Source organism: Papaver somniferum, chromosome 11 (assembly GCF_003573695.1).
Source record: "Papaver somniferum cultivar HN1 chromosome 11, ASM357369v1, whole genome shotgun sequence".
In the NCBI taxonomy this organism is placed as follows: domain Eukaryota; kingdom Viridiplantae; phylum Streptophyta; class Magnoliopsida; order Ranunculales; family Papaveraceae; genus Papaver; species Papaver somniferum.
In genome coordinates this window covers 86476255-86489098 of record NC_039368.1, presented here as the reverse complement: position 1 = coordinate 86489098, position 12844 = coordinate 86476255, and the positions used below count along the sequence as shown (strand labels likewise).

At 35.3% G+C, this 12844-nt stretch overlaps 1 long non-coding RNA gene across 1 annotated transcript; it reads right to left on the bottom strand.

Moving 5' to 3' along the window:
* Window positions 1–8880: 8880 nt before the first annotated feature.
* On the bottom strand, window positions 8881–10486 carry LOC113320636. Its single transcript, XR_003346211.1, has 2 exons — window positions 9508–10486; window positions 8881–9421 (listed from the first exon to the last, which is right to left on the bottom strand). It is a non-coding gene; the product is annotated as an uncharacterized LOC113320636 (long non-coding RNA).
* Between the last annotated feature and the right edge of the window lie 2358 nt (window positions 10487–12844).

The window sequence follows — 12844 nt, the reverse complement described above, 5'->3', positions numbered from 1 at the left end:
CAAATTTTTGAGCAGTGTTGCGCTCGATGATCCAATCCTTGTAGTCGCATTATAAGGAAATAGTTCAACAACTAGTTTAAATTCCTTAATCTAGTGGAAGAAAAACAACTATGAGTTAGACATTTGGGTGTTAAGAGTTTTAATAAGTGGTATGGACTTATTACGTAATAATAGTGGGATTCAACTCAAGTACTTTATACTGAATATATATTACGTTTCACCCAATGTATCTCAGTGCTTTAGATAATTTATGTCTCGTGTTTTCATTCCATAGGTGCAGATATTGGATCTAGTTCAACTGAATAAGATAATCAATTGGCCCGACAAATTTCTTGTTTCCATTAAAGTTTATGTGAAAATTGGTTGCTACTATGATACACACATTACATTGTATATATCAACACCTATGACAAGGTGCATTTCCAATTCTTTCATCCCGTATTCAGCTGATACCTGTACTTTGGTGTCATTACTACTGGGAAAAAATACATATTTGTCTCGTGATATATATATGTCCCTTTTCACATGTTTTATATGTGTCAGTACGTCTAACCCTCATTACTTAGGGGTTCTTTCTATTTTTAGTGTTGCTACATTTAGCTTAATTTGAGAAATTTATTTATCTCAACAGGCCAAGAGAATCCCAATACACATGTCAACCAATTACTTTAAGTTGAATAGATTACTAAAGATAGTTCTCTTGTTGTCATACTTCAACATATATTGGTTCGTTAGTATCATGGATGAAGAATACAAATGAATTTTTTTTGACTCATATCACCTTTTGTGAGTTCTTCCACAAAAATTAGAATACATGTGATTTTATTTGCAACCTATCTTTTGAAACTATCGAGTCTTTAATTAGGGCTGCACAACGGGTAGGGTGGGTAGGATATGGGATATTTTTCTACCCTACCCGCTAACTAGCGGGTAAGAATTTTTTACCCGCCATTAAGCGGGTAAGATCCTACCAGACCCATTAATTGGCGGGTCGGGTAGGATAGGGTGGCGGGTATAACCGTTTTTTTTCCTTTGTATACATAATATGCTTCCCAAAAAACCAGAAAAAAATCTTGCAACAACAATATGTATCCAATGGTACTGCCAATCTATTTAGGAAAAAATAAACAAACAAAAGCGTCTTGCTAGGCCATTTGTAGTCTCAAGAAACAAGAGTATCAAATAAGAGTATCCTTGAAAAGGTGGACATCCTTGTTCTTCAAATAAAAGTATCACCACCAAAAGCTCTTCATATGACATTCTTCAATCATCATCTACGATGATGGAATACGCACTAAGATCACCAAATAAAGTTACATAACAACAGTTGAAGCCAATCGACATAAAAATAGAGGAGAGTTCAACATAAAAATGCCCAAAATATTCAATGAAGTTTCCAAATGCAGAGTAACAAAAGACATGACAAATAACAAAAGACATATCAGCTGCAGTCCTCTGGATAACGATTAATCATAAGAAACAACCTAAAAAGTCCACAGTTTTCTCACCTTCACAAACTATTGTAACTATGGACCAGTAAGCCCATCACAATTATTTCATGGAAGCATTAATTATTCTTATTGATGAATCTAAGCAAAGATGTACTACTTTCCAACCTATCTATCTATTTGTAATTAGTCACGTGTTGCTGTTTTTATAGCGTACCCAGTTGATAAGAACCACAGCTTAATTTACTGGTCTGCGGGTTTATCTTCACGACGACATATAGTTTCTGGGTCTACTCAGTTAAAGACACAAATATAGCGGTATCTCTTCCTGAAACCAAACTTGAGGAAGAAACCATTTTCAAATTTGTTTGCTATATACTGAATTGCAGACATTCTATATTCACTACTTGACATGCATTCAGAGAGAGTGATATGTCTTTGTTGATATGGTGGAGTGATGCAGAGAAAACCCATCATGAAGAGATTATATTCAAATCATTATGCTATATTTTTTGATATTAGCAGTGATATGTCTTTCGCAGATGCAAGGAACTAATGAAGGCAGATAACTCATATGCACATACTAGCAGGTAGTAAATTAACAGCAACAAAAGACCTGTCCATATGTTATTTGGTTTGTTTTACTAGTATACATTTGTTATATATTCCTAGATGGCTGGCTAGATGTCCTCCACTCCTTATAATGTTTAGGTGGACCATCTATTGATTTAGTAAACAAGAGAAAAAAACTACAAGTGCTCAAACAATTAGGTTATGCAGAGTAGTCATATTCATGAAAAAATGAAAAATCCACAGAGCATCATGCTAGACCTAAGGTAAATCTGAGACTGGATTATTATGTAAATTCATCAAAATCTGAAAAGGAAGTATGCAATCTACTAACACAAGTTTCATATCTGACTCTAAGACGTCATCCTCCATCTTTTCAGCTCCAAATGTAGATGGATCCATATCAATTTGTGTCCTCAACCAGTTTTGTAGGAGAATCAATGCTTCCACAGTTCGGAGTCTTAAAGAACTTCGGAAATGACCAAGTATTCGCTTTCCAGTACTGAAAGCGGATTCACTTGCAACTGACGATACGGGAATAACAAGTATGTCTCTTGCTATAAGTGACAGAATATCAAACCTTGCGGCATTGGTTTTCCACCAAGTCAATATATCAAACTTTGAACCTTGTTTTTTGTCTTTTGTTGGTAAGTAAATCTGCTCCGATAAGTATCTTTCCACTTCAGATTTGTCAAAATCCTCCATTATAGACAACTGGGTTTTACGTTCTTCTCTATGGGCCTTATGTTTGTTCTTTCTATGTAACGTAGAACTAGAACTCGAACTATCTTGACTGGGACTGCCACCAGTATCACCTACGGGCTCTGATGAGGCTAACACACTTCCTACACCTATATATTCTGCCTTATAAGCTGTAAATAATTCATTAAAATCCCCTTTCACTTTATCTAACCATTTTTTTTTACCAATTTTTGTTTTATGCAAGGAATATCATGCATAATCAAGTCTTCTAATATTACTTGCAATCCACGTTCTTTTTCTTTTGGATCAAGAAGCAATGCAATAAACAATAAAGGATTCATGTTATCATACTCACCCCAATACTTGTTGTATTTAAGTAACATCTTCTCACCCATATGGCTTAAGTGAGGATCAGCATGAGCTTTTTTCCAATCATTTAATTCGCCACGGACATCACTAATTTCCGCCAAAAATGTATGTGAAGTGACATACGTAGAACGAGGGAGCTCAACAATGACTTCAAAGAATACATGTAGAAACAATACTAATTGTTAAATGTAAAAGAATCTGACTTAACAACGTAGAAATGCAAACATTCATCAAAAAAATTGCAAAGGAAATTTAAAACTTCAAAAAGATATAATCTGCAGTCTTAACATAGGTGGAGAATGCTTTACATCTCCCAACTCCTGGAGTACGTAGCACTGGGGCTCAAAAGTCCAAAACAGTGCAAAGCATTTACTTAAAATTTAAAAGTGATATCTCTGATGAGAAATGAATGAGTTCATTCACTGTGTACTGTTCATAATTATTTGATCAAGCAAAAGCAAATTGTCTTCCTCAATCATTCATAATAACAAGTATATGCAACCACATGAGATTATTGTTGCTTGTTTGAATCTCATAAAGGCAAACCATGTTGATTCAAAAACTGTAATTAGTAATAATCAAACGAGAAGGAAAAAGAATATAAGATAAACTACCTCATACCGTAAAAAACTGAAGTTCAATGTGTGGAATGGTTTAGATACAAAGGAGGGTGGTATTCTCCTGATCGGTTGCTAGTAACGAGGTGCCAAACACACTCGGTTACAGACCAAAACAACAATAAGAAAAGATGGCATCGTTATTCATAAACCAAGCCAGATTTCCACCTATCTTATCATTTTAGAAAGAATAGAAGGCACGTATTCATGTAAAAATTACTAACAAAAAAATACATTCAGTAGCTGTAAGCACTAAAGACGCAAGTGCAGGGCAGCAACAAAGATATGATGCTTGCAGAGCCTGCGTAGACTTCGTTACACAATGAAAATGGGTGATTCTTAGCTCATTTTAAAGAAGGAGTCATAAGATATCATACAATAAGTTCAGAACCAAGTCGAAAACACGCTAGAAAAGTTTGTCCATAATAATTCTACAAGCCTTAAGAAACAAAATTGTAAATAAGCCTTAGTTCACACTTCACATATAGAGTTTACAGTTCGATTGAAAATACAATTAGGGCATAGAATTTAGTACTCCACATCACCATCCTTTGTGTAACCTAAAATTCATCAATATCCATACTTCAAGTATGATCAATGAAGATCAGGATCAAGGGTTTGCTCCAGATGTACTCTAACAACATTCAGAACTCAATTTAGAATGTTAGATGAATGCAAGTTTAACTTAAACACTAAGTTCATAAGCATATGTCACTACGAGTAATAACAAGAAATTACTGGACTAACAATACTAAGTGCCTAAATACAGCTTTAGCAGACATACGTGCACTCATCCTAACATTATTTGTTCTAACTCCTAGTCGTATGGTGCAAGGAGCCTAGGTATGCAGAGCCCTTAATCATTTGGCAGACCTGGGAAAGCTTAAGCTTCAAGTACAAAGTTCATTTACTCTAACAATAGTGAGTTTAGTAAGATAGATTATAATACCTGTAGAAACTGAACCGGGCCTCGAGCGTTAGCCCAATCATATTTTTATGGAACATGCACGCGAGGCTTTTTCTTCTTCTCTTTTCCACGACCTGCTAAGGATTCTTCAGGAGCATCAGAATCAAATGAACTAGATTCTAATTCATCAGGAACAGTTGTATTGTCAATATTATCACCCATTACCGGTTCATTTGGAATATCGAAGATAAACCTCTCACGAAATGCTTTATCTGAACGTCCTAGCCTTATAAAGAACTTTTCATATTTTTTCCCTGCATCCAACATCAAGTAAATAGAGTTCCATCGTGTTTTCACATCTAACACTAATCCCTTTCTATATTCCATTCTTTCAAGAAATAAAACATCTAAGAACTTCTTCATTCTTGCAGGAGAGGTCGTGACGTATTTAACCACTAACCTGATTCTACCCACTGAAGTATAATACTTCTTTAACCCATCCTTAACAACTAAAGCTAATACGTGGGCAGCACACCTGACATGTAAATGTTTACCACTAACAATTGATGATCCCCAACTTACAACTTTCTCTGTGACATATTCAATTGCTTTCTTATTTGCAGATGCATTATCGAGAGTGATGGTGAACACTCTCTCAAGACCCCACTCTATCAAACATTTCTCCAATGCTCTTCCAATATGCTCACCTCCGTGACTAGTGATTAAACAAAAACATATAATTCTTTTGTGTAACTTCCAGTGGTCATCGATAAAGTAAGCAGTAACTACCATGTAGTTATAATTCTGAACGGATGTCCAAGTATCGGTTGTGAGACAAACACTAACCTTGTTCATCTTGAAATAGTTTACCAAATTGGATTTTTCACTCACAAACAGTATGCAGATATCACGATAGACGGTCATCCGCGATGGAAGTTTGAACCTCGGCTCAAGATATCTACAAAATGCTATAAATCCTTCTCCTTCAACCATTCGGAAAGACTGTTCATCCGTGATAATGAACTTTATCAAGGCTCTCCTACATGCATCTTGACAAAACGTAACCCCAACAGTTTGCTGCTCATCTCTTATATTGCTAGGCTGACCGAGAGAGTGTTGTTCCAACTGCGTAGATTCTAGTATTTTCAAATACTTTTGACACTTAGTCAAATGATAGTTCAAATTTGGTGTTCCATACTCCTTACCACCAGCCTTATATTTACCACCTTCACAGTACTTACACTTCCCCCATTTAACACCATCGTCATCAACACTCTTCGTGAAATGCTCCCACACCCAAGATGTGATCTTTCACTTCCTAATTTCTATGACCTCAGGTTGAGAAGATGGTGGAGGTGGAGGTGGAGGAGATGCAACAACACTGGCCCTTTATTGCACAGATTGAGATGCATCTTGAGAGGGAATATGAGCACCAGCCCTTCGTTGCACAGATTGAGATGCAGCTTGAGAGGGAATAGGAGGTCTCGTTGACATCACTTCTGTAATCTCAACCATGTTTCCCACACTAAGCCTGCACAAAATTAAGGGCAGAAAAGAATAAGAACCTAAATTGTTCAAAACCAGAATCAAATTAATAATCAACATCAACCAGGTCTGACTGGCTGGGCACAATGAAGGATAAATGAGGAGATACCAGGGGTGTATTTGGACTAATATCTCAAAAGCCCACACGTTTAACACGTGGTTCCAGAGAAAAAAGAACCAAACCCGAATGAATTAGGAGATAATATCAGTACCATGTTTTAAACGAATAACAGAACACAATGGAGCCTAACAGATAATATCTGTGGAATTCATAGTAATACCTAAACAAGATATATGTGGAGAGACTAGGACTGTATTTTGAAATTCATAGTAATACCTAAAATACAAACATTCATATGATTGTCCTCGGGATATATTACGAAACATAAATTCTAGTTGTCATCAATAGAATTTGTTGGAAAACAAAAGAATGAAAACCAAAATTTAGACTAGAAGACAAGACAAGCTTCTAAATTTTGCGTTATAGTAATGTTCTTGGTGGAGTAGTAAAATCCAGAATTTGCAGGCTCAGCTACCGACTGATATGAAGGAATCAGCCGGATATGACCTGGTAGGTATGACTGATTTTAGTAGATTTTGGACCTTATGCAGCAACGCTACAGTCCAGGCATGCTATTCAGCATCCAGTAAGTACATGTACTCTTCCATGTTATACAGAAGATACATGCATAAATTATAATCTGCAATCCTCATATGGGTTTTCCATGACATGCTGGATTTTTCTCGGCACACATTTTTTTTTATCACTGACAGAATCAATAGAATCCCGTTTTGTGAACTGGAAGTGTCATTTACCCTGCAACAAGTTTAAGCTCTGCCAGCATCAACAAAGGAGGAGACCAACATGAAACCAAAGATGAGAGTGATCATAAGATGGGCAAGGAGAAGAACTGCTTGAAAGAAGCCATTGATGAACGATACTACCAATAAGATGCATATTCGAATAAGTAATTATAGATAAATGACGAAGAACTCAATTAGCAGACAGTAAATGGAGTACAGACTACAAGCTTAAAAATTCTAATTACCATCTTGTTTGGTGAGAGTGCAGGAAAAACTGGAATTGGTGGGCGGTAAGGAATTCACAAGAATTTCAAAATCAGTTACAGTAATAAGAAGGAAATCAAGACTCTAACCTTACTTTTTTGGTAAAGAATCCTTAGCCCAAAATCAACAAATGTCCAATTAAGAATCCCATTAAAACTCGTCCTCCATGTGGAACAAATTCCTATGAGAAATTTCATCAATCAGTTAACATGCATGTTAATTTCTCAAATAATTTCTTCAAATACAAATGAAACGCCAAGCAATACAACATACTTCAGGTATAAAAAGAAAAACTCATTCAGATTATTGAAAAAAGAAATGATAGTTATGTGATGATTATTGAAAAAAGAAATGATAGGTATAAAAAGAAAAACACCAAGCATCTAAGTTTTTTTGAAACGAGAATCCAACTAGTGAAATAAGAAATAAAAAGCAACCAAATCTGTAGAAGCTATTACAAGTAATAGGGTTTCTGTGAATAACAAATGCCATAGTCACAAAGGGTTTCCGTGAATAACAAAAGCCATATCCATAGCAAGAGATAATGAATAACAAAGGTATTTCAAAATTAGGGTTTCTGTGAGCTATAAAATTGATTTGCTTCACATAATTTTGTAAATCTCGACCTGTAAAAAACAATGGAGAAGGAATCGATTTGAGGGGAGGAGTCGGGAGATGGGTTTTTGTATGGTTATAAATCTCGATTTGTAAAACTCAACCGCGGATTTGTATTCTTTGGATAAAAACTAAGAAATCGATTTGAGGGGAGGACTGAGGAGTGGAGATGGGGTTTTGTTTCTGTTTGTTTGAGGAGAATAAAAGAGATAAGTAAAGGGAAAAAAAAAAAGATAAGTAATGGAAATACAAGTTTCTAGTTTGCACTTGGTAAACATAGAAATAACGAAAAAATGGGCAGGAGAAAAAATATAATGGAAGGGTTATTTTGTCTTTTCAATGTAAGGCGGGTAGGCGGATAGGATAGGATAATTTCGAGCTTTACCCCTCACCCTACCCGTTTAACAGCGGGTAAGAAATCTCTAACCGTCACTCTACCCGCCAAATAGTAGGTAGGATATGATACGGTTAAAACAATGGTGGGTAGGGTAGGATTGGCGGGCATGGGTAGGGTATGTGCACCCCTATCTTTAATAGTCAAGCGTGGATTACATCCCACGGAACATTTCAAATTTGGGGAGAAAAAAATAGCATTCAACCAATTGAATCGAGTTGGTACAACAAATTGAACAAAGACACCATTCAACTATAGCCAATATCATAATCAAGAGAACAAAATAGCATTAAGAACAAAATTCTGAATGATCGCAGTCGTCACTCATAATTTAAATTGACCGCTTATGAACTTATCTTAAAAAAAACAGAACTAGTCATGTTCTTAAAATAAATAAATAATAGGAAAAAATGGTTTGGTCCTTTTTAAATGGTCCCATGTCTATTTGGTCCTTTCAAAAATAACCTTTTCCATTTGGTCCATAATTATTTAAAAATATTAAAATATCTAAAGTATCATTTTTGTCTCTTATTTTCTTTCTTCTTCCTCACGTGAATCATTTTTCTGGTTTTCTTTATCTTCTTTATTTTCTCTACTAATTTCTCTCTCTTCTTAGCCTTAATAGATAAAAGTTTAAAAATGGGCTAATTACAAAATGGTCATACTTTTTGAAATTCGGTTACAGAATGATCAACTTTTGAAATTCGTTTACAAAATAGTCATGTTCTGTCCGAAATAACTATTTGGCAAAAAACAGTTATCACCAAAATACCCTCTCTTTAACTCCAACTACTATTAACCATGGTTAAACTATCACATGTGGCATCTATTGACGTGTACCACTGACATGTGGCATCCTCTGACGGGGTCCAACTCTGGCGTGGCTTGGCTACCAAGTCGTTCATAGTGTTGCACAGTTTGCTGCAAGCTGGTGATGATGTGAACGTTTATCAAGTTCTGAAACTGATGTGAACTGGTGGGAGGATATGCACTGGAATGGTGGTAAGGATATGCTAGGGGATATGCAAACTGGTTTGGGAAAAACAATGGTGGTGGCTGACATTTCCATACTTGTTTCCTTCCTCAGCTCGCCATAAATCTGATTCTCTTTTTTTATGCTTTTCTCCATATTCTCGACCAACCTCCTGGCATCATCAACATTGCTATCATCATCGTTCCCCTATGTCTGTAGTAAAGAAAATTAATACAACCCAATTGTACAATACCCACAAAAAAAAAAGGATCCAACACGAAATTTGAAATAATCTTTACCCTGTTAACAACGAACTCCTGAAATTCTCTTACACTCCTCAATGTGGTCACACCAGATGTGTGCTCTGGCCATTTTCACCAGCAACCTATTGCGCAGAGATCAACCCATTAACTGAAATTCAAATTAGAGAGCAACCCATTCACTGTAAACCTAAACATTCATCTAGTCCCTGTAACCTGCACTGCAACAACAAACACATCATCGTATCATTTTTGCAACCACCATCAACTTGAATTGCAGCTGCAACCAAACAAAACCATCTGCATCTCCTCTTCATTGCAAAATCACCACTGGTCCATATCCATTCACCAGATCACCACTCTGCTTCAAGCCATTCAAACAACTTTTCAAACAGTAATCACCAACAAGAACATCAAATCAATTCCATAAACGCTATCCAGAACCGTTTCATGTCGCTTCACCTTCATCTCCTGTATTGCAACTCCATCTCCATCTCCATCACCAGATTCATAATTAAACCACTGTATAACACAACTCCATCTCCATCACAGATACCACCAGACCAATTGTTTCCCTGCACTTTCTCTACATACAGCTTCAAAACCCCAACTTCCAGTTCTAACCCATTCATCGAATTCATGTAATTCATAACATAATTAGATAATTAATTAGTAAAACACAAGCATCAACGGTGTAGGAAAATCCCCAATTTTCTCTAATTAGGGTTTATGAAAAAAATCCACAAAATAGTAAAAATTAAAGTTTCAACAATGTGATTACCAACCTCGTCTGCAAACATTGTGTTAATCTCTTATAAAAAAACCACTGTATTAAACAATCAGATGCTAGTCTTAGCGCCAAAATCTTCACAAAATCACCGTACGAGAATTAACAAACCATACACACTAACTATATAATCTTATAAGGATCTGCTTGCGATGTATCTCATTCGAAATCTCTTCTTCTTCTTCAGTGAATCTCAAGTTTTGCAGAGCTCTGTAATGGTAATGGAGAGAGAAGCGGCCGAAGAAAAATGATTTGGAAAAGAAACCCTAATGTGTTATATAGTTCTAACTAATCATGTTCGTTAAAAAGATCATCGAGATTAATAGTAACAAGATTTGCGGCCAGAGGTTCGGTGTAGTTAGGTTAAGGATATACTGGTAATTATACCTGGTCATTTAACTCTGATTCGGTGGGACATACTGACTTAACCAAAGAAATAACAGAAGTGTGACTGATTTGTAAATGGTTTGTAACTGTATGACCATTTTGCAAATCGGGTCCTAATTGTAGGACTGTTTTGGTGATTTTCCTTTAAAAATTAAATATCTCTCAAAATATAAGTAAAAAATTAATAAATTTTATATATTCGGAAAGCCCTCGACGATAGATTTTCAACGAGTACCATTGTCGCTATGTTTCAGAGCTTTTAATTTTTTTTCGATATAATAGTAGTTCATATTCGAAAACGAAAACTATTTTATAACATGGTAGTTCATTCTAGTTCTAGCAGTTCATTTCGTAGAATGAACTCGTATACACTAGCAATTTATTTTGTAGAATAAACTCATAATAATTGTTCATTTGAAGAATGAAGTCGCAATGGTAGTTCATTATTATAGTTCATATTGAAAAATGAACTAGTGATAGATGTTCTTAATTTCGAATGAACTCATAATAGTTGTTAATATTTTAGGATTGATAATTCATGTTGTAAAATGAACTCGTAATAGTAATTCAGAATGGTAGTTCATATTGTAGAATGAACTCGTAATAGTTGTTCATTATGCTAGTTCATTTTATAAAATGAACTCGCAAATGGTAGTTCATATTGTAGAATGAACCCGTGATAGGTTTTCATATTGTATAATGAACTCGTAATAATAGTTCATTATACCAGTTCATTTTGTAGAATGAAGTCGTATGGTAATTCATTTTGTAGAATGAACTCGTATGTTATTTAATCCAAAAAGTGAACTTTTTGGAATGAACTAACTAGCATGATAGTTCATTAAAGTAGTTGATTTCGTAGAATGAACTCGTATAGTAGTTCATTAAAGTAGTTCATTTTGTAGAATGAACTCGTATGATAATTCATTTTATAGCTAAAAAATAAGTTAAAAATAAAACTCTGAAACATAGCGACAATGGTACTCGTTGGAAAGCTATCGTCGAGGGCTTTCTGAATATATAAAATTTATCATTTTTAGACATATGGTTCAAAAGATATTTAAGTTTTTATTTAAGAGAGAAAAAAAAAAAGATTTTTGCCACTATCAAAGGACTGTGACATCATTAATGACATCATCCCGCATGGGTATTGTCCACCCTACGACCAAACTGTAGTTGCAGGATTTCCTACAACACACCCCTCATATGAATTTGTAATAATCAATATACTTTTATGATCAATCAAATTTTACTTTCTTATAGATTTTCACAATTCTTACAAAAGGATCTGAAATTAAGAAGATTACAACTACTCTTGGATTTTCTCTCTCCTATTTGCTTGCTCAACACTCGAAAAAGATCTCCCTCTATATGAACTACTCGGTCCTTTATATAGGATATTACACAGTGTATGACAGCTAAGACACCCTTTTATTTTCGGATATGGCCTGCGATATTCTCGCAGACTTATAATGGTTAATCTCGCAGAGCTCTTTTATTTCGCAAGATCTTCACACTTTTCTTGTGATACAGCTGACATCATTTGTTACGTCATTCTTCAAATAGGTTTACGAAGTATTCACAAACACTTTACAACTATAACTTCGCAAGCTCTGGTGTATTTTCGCAAGTTAAGGAAATAATCGAATCACTGTGTTGTGCGATATTTGGATCCTACATCTTGCCTCTTTTTCCTTGAATATTGCTTGAAGAGGGATCTTTAAGGAAAAATCCACTTTGTTGAGATTGTTGGAGGAATAAATAACATAATATGGTGCTTGAAAAATACATATTTGCCTCTATTCTTCAATCTCGCCAAATCATCATACTTTTCTTGTGTTTATGATAATGTCTTCTAAGTGTCGTTATTTGCGAGATTCTGATCCTACATCTCGTCTCTTCTCATGTCTTCTTTGCGAAGGGGAGAATATCATGAAAAATTGTACTTCTAAATGCCGCAGCTTCCTGTCTTTCCGTATTCTTCCGTACTGACACGACTCTGTTTTACACCCGGAATTTATTACACGTATCTTGTCATCCTTTCATTTGTTGACACGTCTTTTTCAACCGTTCCTTCTTTACCGGCCAAGTTTCTTCGCATTAAATGCGGTTACCTTTTCTTTTCTCTATATATATTCTTATCATTCCTCTCCTTTTCTCTTTTTACTTTCTTCTCCACCTCTCTGCAATTTTTACTGTATT